The sequence below is a fragment of the Marmota flaviventris genome, chromosome X (genome assembly GCF_047511675.1).
Source record: "Marmota flaviventris isolate mMarFla1 chromosome X, mMarFla1.hap1, whole genome shotgun sequence".
Lineage (NCBI taxonomy): Eukaryota > Metazoa > Chordata > Mammalia > Rodentia > Sciuridae > Marmota > Marmota flaviventris.
Genome location: NC_092518.1, coordinates 4,241,082 through 4,258,438, shown reverse-complemented (window position 1 = coordinate 4,258,438; position 17,357 = coordinate 4,241,082). Strand labels below are relative to the sequence as shown.

General features: G+C 46.7%; 1 non-coding gene across 1 annotated transcript; it reads left to right on the top strand.

Moving 5' to 3' along the window:
- The first annotated feature begins 262 nt into the window (after positions 1–262).
- On the top strand, positions 263–336 carry Trnam-cau (transfer RNA methionine (anticodon CAU)). Its single transcript has one exon. It is a non-coding gene; the product is annotated as a tRNA-Met (tRNA).
- The last annotated feature ends 17,021 nt before the right edge of the window (positions 337–17,357 follow it).

The following is a 17,357-nucleotide window of genomic DNA, read 5'->3' as shown; positions in this document are numbered from 1 at the left end:
CTTGAACATGACACCCTATTGTTTCTGTCATTTTCTGTTGGATATGCAGGCCAGTCCTGGTTCAGGGTATGAGAGGGCTATCCTAGGGTGGGGAGTCTTCAGATTGTGGGCGCCATCTTGAAGGCTGGCTACCAGAATGTCCACACTTTTGTTATAAGCTTTATAGCTACATTGAAGAATGTGCTTGTTGGATACACCCAATTTACCACAGAATACTGGGTCTCATGACCATAAGCACATCTAAGACAGTAATTTAGGGGGCTGGGGATATAGCTTAGTTGGTAGAGTGTTTGCCTCATATGCACAAGGCCCTGGGTTCAATCCCCAGCACCACAGGAGGGGGAAAAAAAAGGAAGTAATTTAGGGATTTTTTTAACAATGAGTTCAAGAACAGCAAATTCAAAAACTATAAATGTGATCTGCTTTTGAACAAAAGGGTGGCTTTAAAGTTATGTTGTTTGATAGATTAAGATTTAAAACTCTATATAATATATGACAGCTATAAGGTAGAATTAAGTGACCTCTGTGTTTAGCATGTAAAGTCCTGAATATGTGTTGATCTCCTCTCTTCCTTCCATACTTTTTTTTGGTTGTTGTTGTTTTTGAGATATTCTTAGGCTTAGGCTCACAATCAGCTAGGACATACCACATGCCCAGCGCATTCTTACACTTGGAAGGAAACATTTCCCCCCACGTCTGACTACAAGTTATGCATGCTTACGGACCTGGGCACCGTGATGGCAATGCACACAACCACAACATTAAATACAAGAGGACATGTTTCTGCTGTGGTTCAGTAATGAGCCTACTCCCAGGAAAGAAGATCTGCACATTCACATTTTGCAAGCTTGTTGCAAGACTCTGGTGTGTTCCAAACCCCATAAAGCCTCTCCGGCTTTGGCAGCCTCTGAAGGAGAAGGCAGGCCTCTGTAAGGAGTCCCAAGGACTCGGACCTGCCAGCCCCTGGGTGTTAGGTTAAGGCATCCTCATGAAAAGCAGCCCAGGGGCTCAGACCGTGTGTCCCTGGGTAATAAGTGGAACCCAGGGACGGCTAGAGAGAGCAGCTCTTAGATCACGTTCAGCCTTGCCCAGACTCACCAACCAGCCACCTGCTGGCCTGGGGCTGCTCAAGTTACTCATTTCTTTATTCCCTTACCGGTGCTGGGGACTGAACCCAGGGCCTTGTGCATGCGAGGCCAGCCCTCTGCCACCTGAGCTCTGTCCCCAGCCCCAGCTCGTAGCTGTTTGATATGACCAAATCCCAACATCCTTGCAGACATATCTTTCCAGATTTTCTGCTTTCCTTGTTGATTTTCCTTCTTTACCTGAAACTGGCTCTCCTCAGCCGTCGGATTTAAAACCCTGAGTGACGGGTTTGCTTTCTCCCTGGAAGATTTTGTAGGGAAAAAAACAACTTTAGGAAACAAAAGGAAAAAAAGAAATCCTGGAAAGAAACCGTCACAAAAACCCAAACAGACAAAACAACCCGCTTTAACACAGTCATAAAAAATAAATCTACCAAGAGATAAGGTGGGGACACTTCTTTAAAAAGAAGGACCTAATAGTGATTTGTTTTTAAGGAATGCAAACGAGATGTGCAAGAGAGATGGTACATTTTTACATTGGGCATAGGACTTATTTTTTTGGCCAGGGCTTATTTTTGTCTTGGTTCTCCCCTTTTCTAAATCTGGTGGAATTATTTTCTCGGGACCTCAGATTGTTGGCTTGAGTTGCCACCAGACAGACTGGAGCATTTTTGTTTTCCAGTATCCTTTTCTTCTTGTTTCTCATCTTTTATTTCTCAAAATACATGTGCTTTTTATAGCTATGGGAGCAATTTTCAAATCAGGCTGCCTGAAAATAGTTTGAATTAGAATATATTAGGGGGGAAATCACCATCTACCACACAGCACACCATGTTGCATTTTATTAAAAGCAGTCTTTGGAGGCTGCAGACAGGGAAGAAAAGAAGTGGAAAATGTTCTCTCTCAGCTTTGATCGAAGCCACAGTTTTTGTTTATAGGAATCATTTTGACTGTCAGATGGACACGTTGATTGGAAATGTCTTGAACCACGTCTAGTTTCTCTTCTGCTCTCTCTGTTCACATTTCTCTGCACACCTCTTCCCGAGGGCTGTAGATGTTCCGGGGGCCTCATGTTCCCATGTTCCCAGCCAGGGCATTACCTTTGCAAGGTCCCCAACAGCTGGCCCCTGTGGGTGCCCTTCTCCTGCCCTCACCCACTGACCCTTCCTGGCCTACCACTCTTTATGTTTTTATCTGTGCTTATGGTGCCACGTTAGACTCCTTGTTTGTAAGAGTGTCTTCTTATTTCCACGAGATCACTCCTTTCCATAGAGTAATACCCTGCTTGTATCTTATTATCCCAAAGTTTATCCTTTTCCATTTCAATTAGATACAGTACACACCCTCTAAGTTGGTGCTGATGATTCTTCAAACACTCGGCACCTTAGAACATGCGCAGTGCATGTTCACAGTGCCCTACAATTGCTCCCCTGCACATTTGTCCCAAGGAAATGGAACTCAATGTCCACAGAAAGACCCATATGTGAATGATCTTCGCAGATTGATTCACCAGGGTCCCAAACTGGAAACAGTTCCTGGTGCCCTCCTAGACGAACTATAGTAGATTCAAAGTGTGGAATACTATTGGGTAATGAAAAGGAACTAAGTATTGATACAGGCAATAACTTGGATGTCTCTCCAAGGAAAGGTTCTGAGTGAAAAAGCTGATCAGTCATCGACCGAGGGCCACTCCTAAGGCAGAATCATCCCCCTGCACTGACCCGGGGTTGCCCGAAAGAGCAGAGCGGAAGCTGGTCCCTATAAAATCCCTGAGTTGTGGGTGCCTGCAATCAGAAGGTACAGTGGCCCAAGGGCACATTTACACACCAAGGGATATGGATGAATGTACCCTGGGCTTACGGCCTGAGGTCCAGTTGAAGAAATCTAAGTAGAAGAAAGGGAAAAAGAGAAAGGATGTTGAAAAAGAGGAGATTAGCAGACCAATTCTGGGGCTCCAATGGCTAAATAAGAGAAATTCCAGAAGGAGACAAGAGTAAAAAATAAAAATGATAAATGATGAATTTTACCAAAAAGAGAAAAGGTTGCTCGGTATGGTGGTGCACACCTGTAAGCCCAGCAACTTGGGAGTCTGAGGCAGGAGGATTGCACGTTTGAGGCAAGCCTGCTCAGCTTAGTGAGATGCTGTATCAAATAAATAAATACATAAAAGGGTTGGGAATGTAGCTCAGTAGTAGAGCACCCCTGGGTTCAGTCCCCAATATTAAAAAAAAAAAAGAGCAAAGTGTTCCAATGTTCTCATTCTGTAGAAGCTGAGGATCAAAGATTCTCCCAAAGGGGTCTTTAATGATTAAGATGAATGTCAACTCTGAGTAGATTAAGAGATGCTGAAGGACGGAGAGGCTCTGGGTGTGTCCAGCAGGTGTGTCCAGGAGTGATTGGCAGGGGGCATGGCCAGCTGAAGTGGAGAGCCCACAGTCTCCTAGAATGTCACCACATGGACCAGCCACGGATGCATTTTAAATTTTCCTAGCAGTCTCATCTCACACGCACCCCTCCAAAAAACCCCAAATGAAATTAGTTTTAATCATATACATCAAAAAACTTTCTTCCAACCTGTAATTGATATAGAAATGACTAATGGATATTTCATAGTCTTTTTCTCCTAGTGAATCTTCACGATCCTGTGGATCTCTCCTGTGACTGGCCCATTCCCAGCGCTAATGGCTTCTTGTGGCCGGCGGCTTCCTAATGGGGTGACAGCTTCAGGACAGCTCTGAAGTCCTAAGAGTTCTCAGCCACCCCACATCTGGGGATGTGCTTGCTGCTGAGAAGAGCAAGAATAAAGAGCTGGGGCTTATTTTGAATTACTGGAAGTGCAGAAGATTCGGGCCAACAACCAGCCGCAGGCTGTCTTTTGTCCATGGAGGCTGTTATTAAAATTATAACTCCTGGGGCCCAAGGAATGCAAATCAGTACTACAAGGAAGTGATAAATTTTGCATTTAAAATATTCGTGCTCTGAAGACAAAGGTGACCAATGCACTTTTGGCCTGATGCTTCCAGTGTTTTTGAATTATGTTGGTAATGTTCCAGTATGACTCACCCTCCCTCCCTCTACCCTGGCTGCAAAGAAGCAGTATGTGGGCTGCTATACTGTCACAACCCAGGAGCGCTCCCCTCTTTATTCAGAACTGTACTGATATGAACAGGGTCAGTATTTCCAAAATCAGGATCCGCAGAACAACATCTTTGTGGGATGTTGTTCAGCACTATGAGGAAGGAGTCTCTGGGTTCACATGAGCTGAAGCACACTGGGTGAATCTGAGGGACCTCGCTGGCTTTGGGCTGCATGTGACACAGCCTTGACCAAGCAGGAACTTCTTTCTTGTCCCACTGCAGAAGGTCCAGAGACAGATGCTCCAAGCTTGCCTGCAGCAACTCCACATGCTCAGCAGCATCCGGGCTCTGTCTCCTTCCCGGGTCTTGCCCTCAGTTTGCATTTTAACCCTCTCACTGGATGTTCTGTGTTTGTGAGATGGTTTCCCCACAAGTGTGTGTTCTAGCAGGGAAGCGGAAGGAAGGGAAGGAGGGAGGAAGAGAAGAGGTCTTCATCAGGAAATGGAGCCTTTGCGGGGATCTCCGGGAGACTCCTCATGAGGTCTCAACAGCTAGAATTACATCCCAGGGCTACCGGCAGCTTCCACAAAGCCTGAAATGATGAATATTGTAACAGATCCCATTATAATGAGAAACTAAATAACTCTTTTCTTCCCAGGACAACAAAGGAGAACATGGAACCCGGGATGGAGCTCACTATCTGCCTCATGGAGTAAAAACCTTCTCCCAGGGCGGGTTATTGAAGAGTCTGCTTTGTGCCTATCGAAGGCGTGGGTGGTGGGGGTGTTACCTCCTTTGTTCCCATAAGATCCTCATTGATTCATGGAGGATCTTGAAGAACTATTGTTTTGGGAAATATGCTTTGGGGGAAGTTGTAATTCTGTGCCCTTCTGGCAAAGTGATGTGCCCCAGGAAGGAGCCAGGCAGGGATATGTGGGAGACCAACCCCCTCTTCCTCCTCCTCCTCCTCCTCCCTCCCTTCCTTTGGCTCCCCTCCCTCACCCTCTCTCTTGTTTCTTTGATCCCAGAACACACACACACTCTCGGAGAAGCCAACTCTCAAACATGGAGCAACCAGCATGAGGATGAAGGCTAATGGCGTGTGCCTAATCCAAACGACTTTCTTGCTCATTTCTCTCCACTTCCTGGGCCTCTCAGGGAGCCACGATAAGTCCCGGGACCTTGCTTTGGGCAATTAGACATAAATGAAAGTCTGCCAGGGGGCTCTGCTGGAAGGTTTCATTTTCTAGATGATACTGTGGACACTCATCACCTCCCACCTATTCTGCCTTGTACCCTGCCACCACCCCTGGAGGGACAGTGGCTAGTTTTCAGGCATAAGCGCAAGTAACAGAGAATAGCAGAAACACCTGCTACGGGACCAAGGCAAGCCAGTGCTGTCTCCAGATTCTTGTCACGTGAGCGACGATGACTCTCTATTAGTTTAGGGTGCACACATCCCCACTGATCCTGGGATGTCCTTAAGGACCTTCTTATCAGCCTATACCTTTCTCAACTCCTCTCAGTCTCAGGTGTTATGTGACTTTGACTGGCAGCTTGGTCTAAATGGTATCCAGAGCCAGAAGCTGAGACCCATCAAGGCAGGGGCTTTGGAACGTGTGCTGGTGTTCTTGGCCTCCTGGCCAACATTGGGGAAGGGTCATGGGCATCTTGGCGCTATTCTAGTTAGCATTGAGCTCCCACTCCTGTCTTTCCCCCGATTAGCCCATGTGTGCCCTCGACATCCACTGACCTACCTTCTTCATCCACAGCCAACTCCCCTCTCTGTGGGTGGGTTGGACATTTTCCTCAGATCCTGCCTGGAAGCTTGCTCCACACTGATTGGACCATTTGGAACACCTCTATCTATTCCAAGCCTTTCTCTTGCTCAAAATTTTAGTTGCTTCAGCCATCCACAGGAGTGGATCATCTTTGATCTTTAATGGCTCCATTATATTAGATGAACTCTGGGTTTGCCATGCGTTTTTGGATGGTGACATTTGAATTGGTGGCCTTCTGGTACAAGATTGGCCAGTCAGTCTGCAAGCCCTCAACTTAGTCTTGATCTTTCCAGTTTTGACAATTCCCATCTGGGAAACTATGGAGTAGCCAGTTTCCAATACGGCGCCCAATAAATTTTCCCTTGTGATATGTGTAGGGTCCTTCCACGTTGATGAAGACTAACCAGTGGAATATCATCACCAATAGAATATGGTGGCAAGATGGGGTGTTATTTTAGAGGCTAGAGCATAGAACACGTCACCATTTCAGTCTTTTTCTTCCTTGGGTTACCATCAGTTGGGGTGGCCAGGTGTTTTAGTATGGTGAGTACAAGAAGCCCGTGGAGAGTTCTTTCTAGTGAAGAGCTGAGCCCTCCTAACAGTGCACACTCTTCAATCACCACCTATGTTCACAAGTCATCTTGGAAGTTGACCAGCCCTGGTCAAGCCATCCGGCAATGGCAGTCCCAGTGGACAGCTGAACTGAAACCTTTTGGGACACCCTGAGTCCGACTATCCATCTAGACAGCACCCAAATCGTGAACTCCAGAGGTTGAGGGGATTACAATCCATACAGTTGTATGCTGTTAAGTTTGGGTGCGTTTTATTACAGCAGGCAACAAATAACGAATACACAATAACTAGAGCCCAGCCATGGCCACCAGAATTTCTTACAAAGTCCATTTTGCTGGACTATGGCATGTTTGTGCTGCAGTAATGCTCGCATAATATTTTCCATTTGGGGGCATGAGTAAATACTGCCAAAACTTAGTAGGCAAGGGCTTTTGGGTACTTATTAATTTGGAAAAATAAGAAATTATATAAGAATTTAAAACAGAAAGGTCAAATATTATTTTAAAATACGATAGGTCTAAACAATGTGGTTGAATTTTAAAAATTGAGATTCTCAAGGGAGACTCGAGGGATCAAACACTCCCTTGCTGAGATTCTCTGAGGCTCTGAATGGTACAGTCTGCTGCCCGTTCTGGGGCAGCCTCGGAAGCTGCTAGAAATGGGTATGAAGTCTCCTTTGGTTTGTACGTACTTTCGGCAGTGAGACGTCTTTCTTTTATACTTGGGAAGAGAAGGTGTCAGAACCCTGCCCAGGAGCCCAGCTGAGGTGAGTTGAGAATTGGTATTTTCTTCTGCAGACAGAAGGTGGACCTACTCAGGTGAGGTGGGCTGATGAGCACCAGGAGCCCTAGCCCCACCTGTGTCCAGGCTGGCTTAGTGGGACTGGTATCATTCTGTTCTGCTTTTTTTTCTTGGTACAGGGGATTGTTAAGGGTACTTACCACTGAGCCACATCCCCAGCCCGCCATTTTCTTTTTCGGTATTTTATTTATTTATTTATGGTGCTGGGGATCGAACCCAGGGCTTTGTGCATGCAAGGCTACCAACTGAGCCACATCCCCAGCCCTGTATTTTATTTAGAGACAGGGTCTCACTGAGTTGCTTAGGGCCTTATGAAGCTGCTGAGGCTGGCTTTGAACTTGCTATCCTCTTGCCTCAGCCTCCCGAGCTGCTGGGATTACAGGCATGCACTATGGTGCCTGTCCTGTTGATGTGATTATGACAGCGATTGAGTTGCAATGTACTCCGCACACAGGAGGATCCCTAAGGGACAGACAGACAACACTTGGCGACCCACATAGAGAAGGCTCTTACTGGCTTAACCTAATCCAGTCACCGGGACTGAGCCTCAGTATTCCCTTAATATGATTAAAACAAAAATTGGGTCATGCGATGCACCAATCCACTCTACGCTTCTGCCTTGGACAGTCAACCACAAAGTATGGTTCCTTGTAATTAGCTAAAAGATGATCACTCGGGCTGGGAGTGTTCTAGAGCTGGGGCCTCCCGGGAAACTGAGGCAGTGTGAAGACCTCCCTTCACACCTAGATTCTTGCGATCAAGTCAGCAAGATTTCTTGGGCTGGGGATGTGGCTCAAGCGGTAGCGCGCTCGTCTGGCATGCGTGCGGCCGGGTTCGATCCTCAGCACCACATACCAACAAAGATGTTGTGTCTGCCGATAACTAAAAAAATAAATAAATATTAAAAAAAAAAAAAGATTTCAGACATAGGGTCACAGTAGTAGAAATGAACCTATTGAAGGGATGGGAAAGGAAAAGGGGACACTCTCAAGGGACAGATGCCCACCCCTCCTGCACCCCGGTTTTATTGGGGTCCCAGGGAAGTTTCCACAGAGTCCTGCTGAGGACTACCTCCTGACCTGACTTTTGACTGACAGCAGGATGACATCAGACTTTCAAGTCCCCGCTGCCATGACCATTCTAGGTCACCTTGGCCCATGCAGACTTGTGGTCTAATTGGATTCTTAACCACAAGTTCTTAGAGGGCTTATGGTTGGGGGAATTACCCTTATCTCCCAGAGTTTTGGGATCTGGTCTATGAAAAGGGTCATAAAAGCCTCCCCCTTCCGGGTAACTTGGGTTCCTCTTATCAACATTACTTGGGGTCTGCATTTCTCCTGCAGATAACAGGTGGTTGGCTGAGGAATGTGGCGTAGCCTGTCCACTTGATCCGGGCAGGACTGCAGGTCAGTTGCTTTTTGAAAGAGAAGGCACGATGCCCGGCACCGTAAAACAAAATCCAACCTGTTCTTGCTGCAGATGGGGCTTGTGACATACCCATCTTTCCTGTCTTCCCTGAGATGAACCAGTGTGAGTTTGTTCGCCATTTCACCCCTTTTCTGTTTTTGACATCTTCAAAATTCAATGTTCACTCCAAATAAATATCTCTATCTTTCATCTGACCACGTTTTAAAGAGGTGGGGCCGAAACGGGGCATTATAATTGGCTGGAAACGCAGCATGGAGGATGGAAGTGGGGCATCAGGACTTGGTATAACTCTCTGTGATTGTTCAAACCATACCGATCGATCCATAGATGTTGCTCCGTTTTCAACATCTGCCTCTGGAACTGAGGTTTCACGCACACAGGCCGGTGTTTCCTGATTATGTAAAGTCGCCCTGGGGGAGATCAGGCCGGGCGGGCGGCCTCCAGGGCCCCAGCTTAGCTGTCCCGGGTGACTGCCTCAGCTGCTAATCTCCTTCAGTTTGGACGCTGCAGAGCTGGGCTTCCTGCCTTTGAATAGGGATGTTAAAACCTTTGCCAAGCACCCAGACAGCCAGAGCAGTGTCATTTTGGCTGAAAACACAGTGTGTGTGTGTGTGTGTGTGTGTGTAGGGGTTATTTGGCATCTATTTACATAAGAGTAAAGACCCTGAGGGAGAGTTTATTCACTCTCTCAGCTGCCAACAGAGGACTCATCACATCAATACGTGTGGGTGTAGATGAGTGTGCTTCTGTGTACCTGGTGAGCGTATCCGTTTATGTGTAAGCGTGTGCATGTGCGTGTGGCTGTGTCATGGGTACGTGGACATTTGTGTATAGCTCTCGGTGTGCGCACAAGTGCCCTCAGGTATAGGTGTGTGTTTTTACCTGTTTACGTGCATGTGTATGCATTTACTGACCCCTGTGCACACATGTGAACGGGTTGGCACATACATGTACGCCGGATGAAGGCTGTGCATGTTGCTGGGTAGCCATGCATACCCCTGTTTGTGCAAATTCGTTTGGTTATTGTCTGTAACCTGCAGCAACTTGGGCTGCACTCCGGTGGCTGTTTGTTTCCCCACCGTGGCTGATCACTTTGGTGTTTGTATGCAATCAGACGTGATTTTGAGGCCCCAAATACTAGACTGCACCCTCGAAGAATTAATGGGTCAGGAGGAGCACGCTGATTACAAACTAGAGAGGTTATTTAGACAGAACTCCATAGTAATCAGGAGGGTAGGAAGGAGCCGGCGGGCGTCCTGGGAGCAGGTGTCTCCGGGGCCTAGATGGGCGTGGGGGAAGGGCCTGTTGCCCGGAGACTGGGAGCTTAGAGCTCAGGTGACAGAAGACGTCCCAGGCTATTCAGAAGAGCAGCAGCTGCTTGGGGACTGAGACTGGGGTGGCCACTCAGCCCTGGTGTATTCATACTGTTTACAGAACTGTTTAGACTGGGCAGCGACATGGAATGGGTGCCCGGTGCAGTTAAAACGCCACCACCCCAAAGCACCACAGCAGCACATTCTCTCCTGACTCCTCTCCAGAAAATCCAAATGGTCACATAAATCCCTTTTCCGCCTGGCAACCCTTACAGGCATCCCAGGAAAAATTGGTGGAGCCTTTACCTAGATAGATCCCCACGTGTTCCCTACAGACCTCATAGTTATTCTTTAAGCTTTTCTTATGTGTATCCCTACAAGATCCCCCTCCCGCCCCCATCCGACTTTAACCGTCTTCTTACATGTAAAAGCATAACATACTCGTTTCTCCTACTTCACGTCACCTGTGCCGAAGAGATGCCCAGCTGCCTATCTGGCCAGGCTCAAGTCACCAGCACACAGTAGAGGTGCTTGCAGACGCTGTAGGGCGTGGTCACCCACTGCCACCATTTATTAAAGGGGGCATGTTCTATCATTCCCATCACAGGCTGGTGAAGAGGAGAACAAAAATGATCCCCGTACTTTTTTTCACAAGGTCGCACTCCAGCCTGGCCCCCAGGACATCTTCCCTAAGCTCTCTGCTCCCGCAGGCTCCTGCCTTTCACTGTGCAAAGCCAGATTCTAACTAACCAGGGGGGCTGGTTGGAACCTAAAATGTGTAGGAAACCAGCAGGGGATCAAAGGGACCATGGAGCAGGGTGCCCACATCAAGAGGCCGTGTCGACAGATAAGGCTGCAGTTAGTAATTCCAATCCTTCCCAGGGCTGGCTTCATTAAGCCCCAGGGGGGCGGCTCTGGAAAGGTGAGGTTGATACAGGAGCATCATCAGCCTCCCCTGGGAGCCTGTTAGAACTGGGCATCCCTGGTCCTTCCAAGGCCTCCTGAAGCAGGGACCCAGGCTGCGCACCCTTGAGGTTTGCTGAAAACCTTCCAGCAGACACTGACTCCGTTGGTGCCAGCCTGGGACCCGCTGCTCCAGGGAGATCCCCACACCCTGTCTTACATCTTTTTTTAATTTTTTTTTTTTTCACGGTAAGATCCTAGGAGATTGAGCAGGGCTGGGGGATGGGGGGTAAGCCAGAGAGTATAGATTGCCTGCCCATTTGGGTAATGCCTTCTGCAGCTCGTCGAACAAAAACCCAAACCAAACCAAAACAACAAAAAAAACCACCTTGCAATTGGATTGTCATTATTTGTGATCAGTGTTTTCCAATGCTTTTTTTCTTCTTCTTTCTGAAAAGGCCACAACTTAGAATTCTGATTCTCGAGTAGAGACGCTGATCTTCAGATTTGATGAGAAACTGCAGACTCTACGTTTCACTTTTCCCTGGCTCTTGGTCAGATCCTGAGGTGCTAAGGCCAGGGGGCAGGGCTCCTCTGTTCCCGTGGCACCCCACACTCGGAGGCTGGCTTTCCTTCCTGTGAGTCAGCATGGGGGCAGGGGTGGGCATCCTGAGTCATCTTCCAAAATGACCCAGAGCTGCCAGGGGATTCTGTGACTTCTCTTATTAGGCGCCTTTACAGTCTAGTAGGTGTCACAACTAATTTCATTCTGCAAAGCATCTTTGAGATCATGGGACTCGGGGACCACAGTGTTTTCCTTGCTGTAATTCCATATGATAATATTAGCAAATACATCTTCTGTAAGCCCCGTCTCCACGTCTCCTCGCCTTTGGAATCGCATTATCTCCTCCCCGTGTTGTTGACTTTCTCATCGAGAGCATTTGGCTCTGCAAAGCAGGGGAAATGATTTCACACTTGCTTGGATCAGAAATCTGTTGAGGTGGTTAAACTGCTCAGTCTATTCAAATGCGGTTATCTTTGCTGAGGAAAAAAAACCCCGCTCAGATTGTTAGCATAAATCAGGATGCCCGAGGGCTGTCTCTCGAATATATTCAGATGGATTTAAAAGAGTAGTTTAAATTCAAAAAGTTTGAGGATGTCATGAATTTGAAGCAAACCCATTACGTACCAATTCCAGCAATATGTCACATCCTGCATATCTGTGTGTGTTTGACGTCTAGAATAGGTTGACTCAAAATGAAGTCACCTTCACGACTGTATACACTATTAATCTACCATCCCGGGTTAACCTGGAGTGAGCTCTTGGTGAATTACGAAACGCTTGCATTGTTGTTGCCAAAGACAGTGTGGGTCGTCTGCATGGGAGATTGGGAGAGCTGATATTACCCTCTCTTATCTTCCTCCCCAGGAAAAGTGGTCATTTTATAACAGCATTTGTAACTTTACGCAACTAAAATTGGCTCAAGATTTTGCCAAGGGCCATTCGCGTTGCTTAATAATAAATACATACATTGTTTTGAAATATCTGGAAGCTTTGCGAGTTCATTGAGTGACTAGGCAACTCTGTGGAAGTGAAAGATTGTGTGACACAAGGCCAAAGGGAAATCGGGTGTGCAGAAGTGAAAAGGACCGCAAATGCATCAAAAGGGACTGGTGTCATACTGTAGATAGTCACAAAGGAGGACAAAGGTTGCCCAAGGTATAGCTACAGAAAGAGTTGGATGTCGGAGCTTAGGAAGATGTGGGGCCTGAACTCCAAGAAATGTGTCCAACACGCAGGGATTTTGAAAGACTGTATTGAGAGAGAGAGAGAGAGAGAGAGAATGAGAATCAGCCCCTGAATCTCCACATCCCCATGCAGCCACCCACAGATGGAAAAATATTTTTTAAAAACTTGAACATGTGCAGGTTTTTGTTTCTTCTTGTCACTATTCTCTCTCTACAGCATCACAACTATCTACACAGCCTTCACATCATATTAGGTATTATAAAGGATCTAGAGATGATTTAAAGTAAATGAGATGCTCAGCACACAGCGCAGGGCCTGGGTTCTGTCCCCCAGCGCCAGAAGACGACAACAGCAAGCCGAGAGAAGAGGAAAAGACAAATGTAAGGTGTGTGACAATAGTGGACAGTGTGTCAGAGGAGGCAGGAAGGAGGGAGTCGGAATGTGTTCACCAAAAATAAACGGTGGACGCTGGACGAGATGGATGTTTCAACACGACGGTGTATAAGGGCACCCAGAGCATAGCAGGAGAGCAGATGAGGGTCCTTGCAGAGGACGCGGCCCTCTCTGAAGAGCTCTTTTCTCCAGCCCTGCGCCCTGCCTTGGGGTAGTTGCCAGAGGCCCCTCTAGGCTCACCCTATGACAGTGGCTTGGTCCACATTTCCCAGCATCTTTTAAACCTGCAAGTGGAAGGTGACCAATGACACAGAAAATACACATCAGGGGCACAGAGGTGGCTGCTGGGTGCACATTTCCATGAGCAGAACAGAAAGCCTGGGTTAGGCAAGGAATGTAAGCTGGGTCAAGATCAAGGAACAACTGGTGGCCGCGGGTCCACCTGGGACAACTGCATGCTGGCTTGGGACTCTTGGAGCATGCAGGCTGGGAGGTGCAGAGCTTTAAATTTGGGAGTTCCAAACAGTTTATGATTCAGTAATTTTAAAAGGCTACTGTGTATAGTAGTAAAATATATTAATGGTTATAACACGAATGTGGGTATTATATAATGTATATGTATAATTATATATTATGTAAAATCTAATCACGTATTAACAGAATGCATGCAGTCATGTGTCACAGAATGCCGGCGGGATACATCATTATTGGGCAATTTCATCTTTATGTGATCATTGCAGAGAGTAGATTGATTGTCTGTGTGTGACCAGAATTTCTGCTGCAGGGTTGGGTTGCAGAATCTGGAGGCTGATTTTTCTCTTGCAGAGCTGGGAACGAAACCAGGGGCCTCCTACATGCTAGGCAAGCACTGCTCCTGAGCTACACTGCCAGCCCTTTTTATTTTATTTTTTATTTTGAGACACGCTATCACTTAGCTGCTGAGGCTGGCTTTGAACTTGCAATCCTCCTGCCTCAGCCTCCCGAGTCACTGAGACTGCAGGTGTGCACCACCACACCCAGTCTCTTGATGCAACGAAGGACAGGTAAAGATGAGGTGTAAGGGGCTGCTGCCAGCACAACACGGTAAACTGTTTCACAGTAACCTTTAAAAAAAATTGATAGGAGAAAACACTCTAAGCTGGTGATTAATAGTGCAGTGAATACAGCAACCAGCAACATACTTGCCTATTGTCATTATCAAGTATTATGTGTGGTACATGATTGTGCTACACTTACAGGACTGGCAGTGCAGTTGTGTTTGTTTACACCAGCTTTGCTACAGACTTGTGAATGATGTGCTTAACAGTTATGGCACTAGGTGACAGGATCGTCTCAGCTCCAGCGTAATCTTACAGGACCCTCCTTGTGCAGTCAGTCTATCTTTGACTGAAACACCATTGTCTGTGCACGGGTGTAACTCCATGATATATTAATTTAGCAATAAATGCATGCTGTACATTGCAAATGTATAATGTGCACTTTAAATACAAATGTTATCATACAATATAAGCATCAGGAACTTCTACAGTATATAATACCTAATTATATTGTCTTTTCCTATTGCTACAGATGTGGACTCATGCAGGTAACGATTTCTGGCACCTATTACATGAAAACAGAAGCTGAGTTTTGTTGCTTTGTTTTGTTTTCGCTTCCTGAAATAAGAAGCAGAAGATTACGTAATCTTCTCAAGTGTCAAATCGGGTGACTGATTACAGAGGGGCTGAGCGGGTCGGTCGGAGTCACCATTCAGCATAATGCATCCTGCAATCAGCCTGGGATTTGAGTCCCCAGAGCAGCCCAGAGGCTCTGTGTTCTAGTGTGGTCTCCAGTGGCATCCCTTTATTCCGTGGGCATGATGCATGTGTACAGTGCTGACCGCGGTTCATTTGCTGATGAAGACAGAGCCTGCCATGAGCAAGGTGCATGCAGTTGGTTCCTGGAGCCCCAGCTCTTAGGAGGCATTCACCTGTCTCATTGCAACATGTTTACAGGCACCTAGAAGTTTTCATTGCGCTGTCTGCTCCCTATGGGACTTGCCCTCTGCATCTCAGGATATCTCAGGCCACCAGCCTCAGAGCCTTCCTGGGGCCCTTCTGCCCAGCTCACTCCCCTCCAGCCTTCCAGACACGTCCGAGACCACCCACTTCTTCCTCTACTGTGGCCGCTGTGAGCCTCGTCTCCCTGAGCGCTCCTCTGTTATGTATCACCTGCAATTCAGGGCGATTTTGTTTTGTGGGCGATAAAAATTGAAGAAAGAGACACGGGGATTGGCGGATGTCTGAGCAGTGTGAGAAACAGCTGGCCTGCAGGAGGACCATTCACCAGCCACCTGGAGATGGAGGGGGAGCAAAGGCACAGCAGAGGGAGATGGAGGGAGCAGTCTTGGTGGTTGGTAAAGACAGGGTTAAAAAGTCCTGTGTGGGTCACCGGGTTGGGAGCACTGCTTGACTGAGGTCTCAGTCCAGGGGGTATAGCTCAGTTGGTAGAGTGCTTGCCTCCCATGCACAAGGCCCTGGGCGCAACCTTAGCACCACCAAAAAACCAAAACCAAAACCAAACCAACCAAAAACAACAACAACAAAATACAAAAAACAAAACAAAACAAAATACTGAGGTGAAACTCACATAACATAAAATTGACCATTTTAAAGTGAACGGGTCAGTGACACTTAATACACCTGCAGAGTCATACAGCCATGATCTCTATCTAGTTTCTAAACATATTCATCACCTCAAAATAAAGCCATACTCACCAGGAGCTACTCCCCAATCTCTCCTTCCTCAGCCCCTGGCAAACTGCAGTCAGCTTTTTGTCTCTGTGGATCCATCTATTCTGAATATTTCATATAAATGGAATCTAATTATACTTTCTCTTTTGCATCTGGATTCTTTTCCTTAACTTTTTTTTTGTACCAGGAATTGAACTCAGGGGCACTTAACCACTGAGCCACATCCCCAGCCATTTTTATATTTTTATTTTGCTTAGGACTTTGCCAAGTTGCTGAGGCTGGCTTTGAACTTGCAATCCTCCTACCTCAGCATCCCGAGCCACTCATATTACAGGCGAGGACCCCCTCACCTGGCTATGTGGCTACGCGCTTTAATTCCAAGGTGGCCTGCCTAAATGTAATCTTCTTCCCATCAGGCTCAGGTGGTACCCTTCAGGGATGTCACCAGCTCTTGTCTCTGAGTGTGGCATGGCTCTGAGGCTCAACTGTATGTTGTCACACCCGTCACTGGACAGCACTGACTACTTGATATAGACATGCAACAAATGGATGGATGGATGGATGGATGGAGCCACTGGGGTATGGGCGTGTGGGCATGGCTCCTCACTGTCTACAGGGGGAAAAAGATCTGATGGAACATGAGCACAGAAACACTCCAGATATCAGAACAAAATCAAACAAACTCAATGCTTGGTAGAGTTGCAGGGGTGCGAGGTTCAATTACACCAAGCCTCACTGTAATTTCTCTGAACTTTAGTAATTATACTTAAACAATAAAAACGATCTGAAATAAATAATAAGAATAGCAAAAAGTCACCCACGTATCATTTATTTGTGCATACAAGTTTGGTTTTTCTTTTCCTTTTTTTTGGTACTAGGGATGGAACTCAGGGACACTCAACCACGGAGCCACATCCCCAGCCCTTTTTTCATATTTTATTTAAAGACAGGGTCTCACTGAGTTGCTTAGCACCTCGCTTTTTGTTGAGGCTGGCTTTCAACTCATGATCCTCCTGTCTCAGCCTCCAGAGCAGCTGGCATTACAGGCGTGCACATGTGCCTGTATATAATACATGTCTGTTTGCATATATGTAACCTTTTGTATATTCAAATGGATAGATAATGTAACCAATATTTAGACACATTCCACTACAGTGGAATGCTTGACATACCCCCATTCTAATTAATTTACTGAAAACATCACTACTCTTTTTAACTATAATTCAAAAAAGTATAAATCCACTCAGCTCAGCTTGTACAGTAATAATTGCATGTCCAAAATGAAAATAGGAAATCAAAGGAACTTTGTAATTGCAAAGCTTTCGTGGCAAATTCCAGTCTGGTTGCTGAACCGTGTTCTGCTGTTTTTTTCCTTCTGTGCTCTTGACCTTGAAGAGCCAGCTCGGCTGGGCACGGGGAGATGGGTCTGCTGTCTCCCATCTACAGTTTAATTTACTCAGCAGTTCTTTAAGCACCTGGGGGCGGGGAAGGTGTTTGAACTGTGTTCAGGGCTTTTGAGCT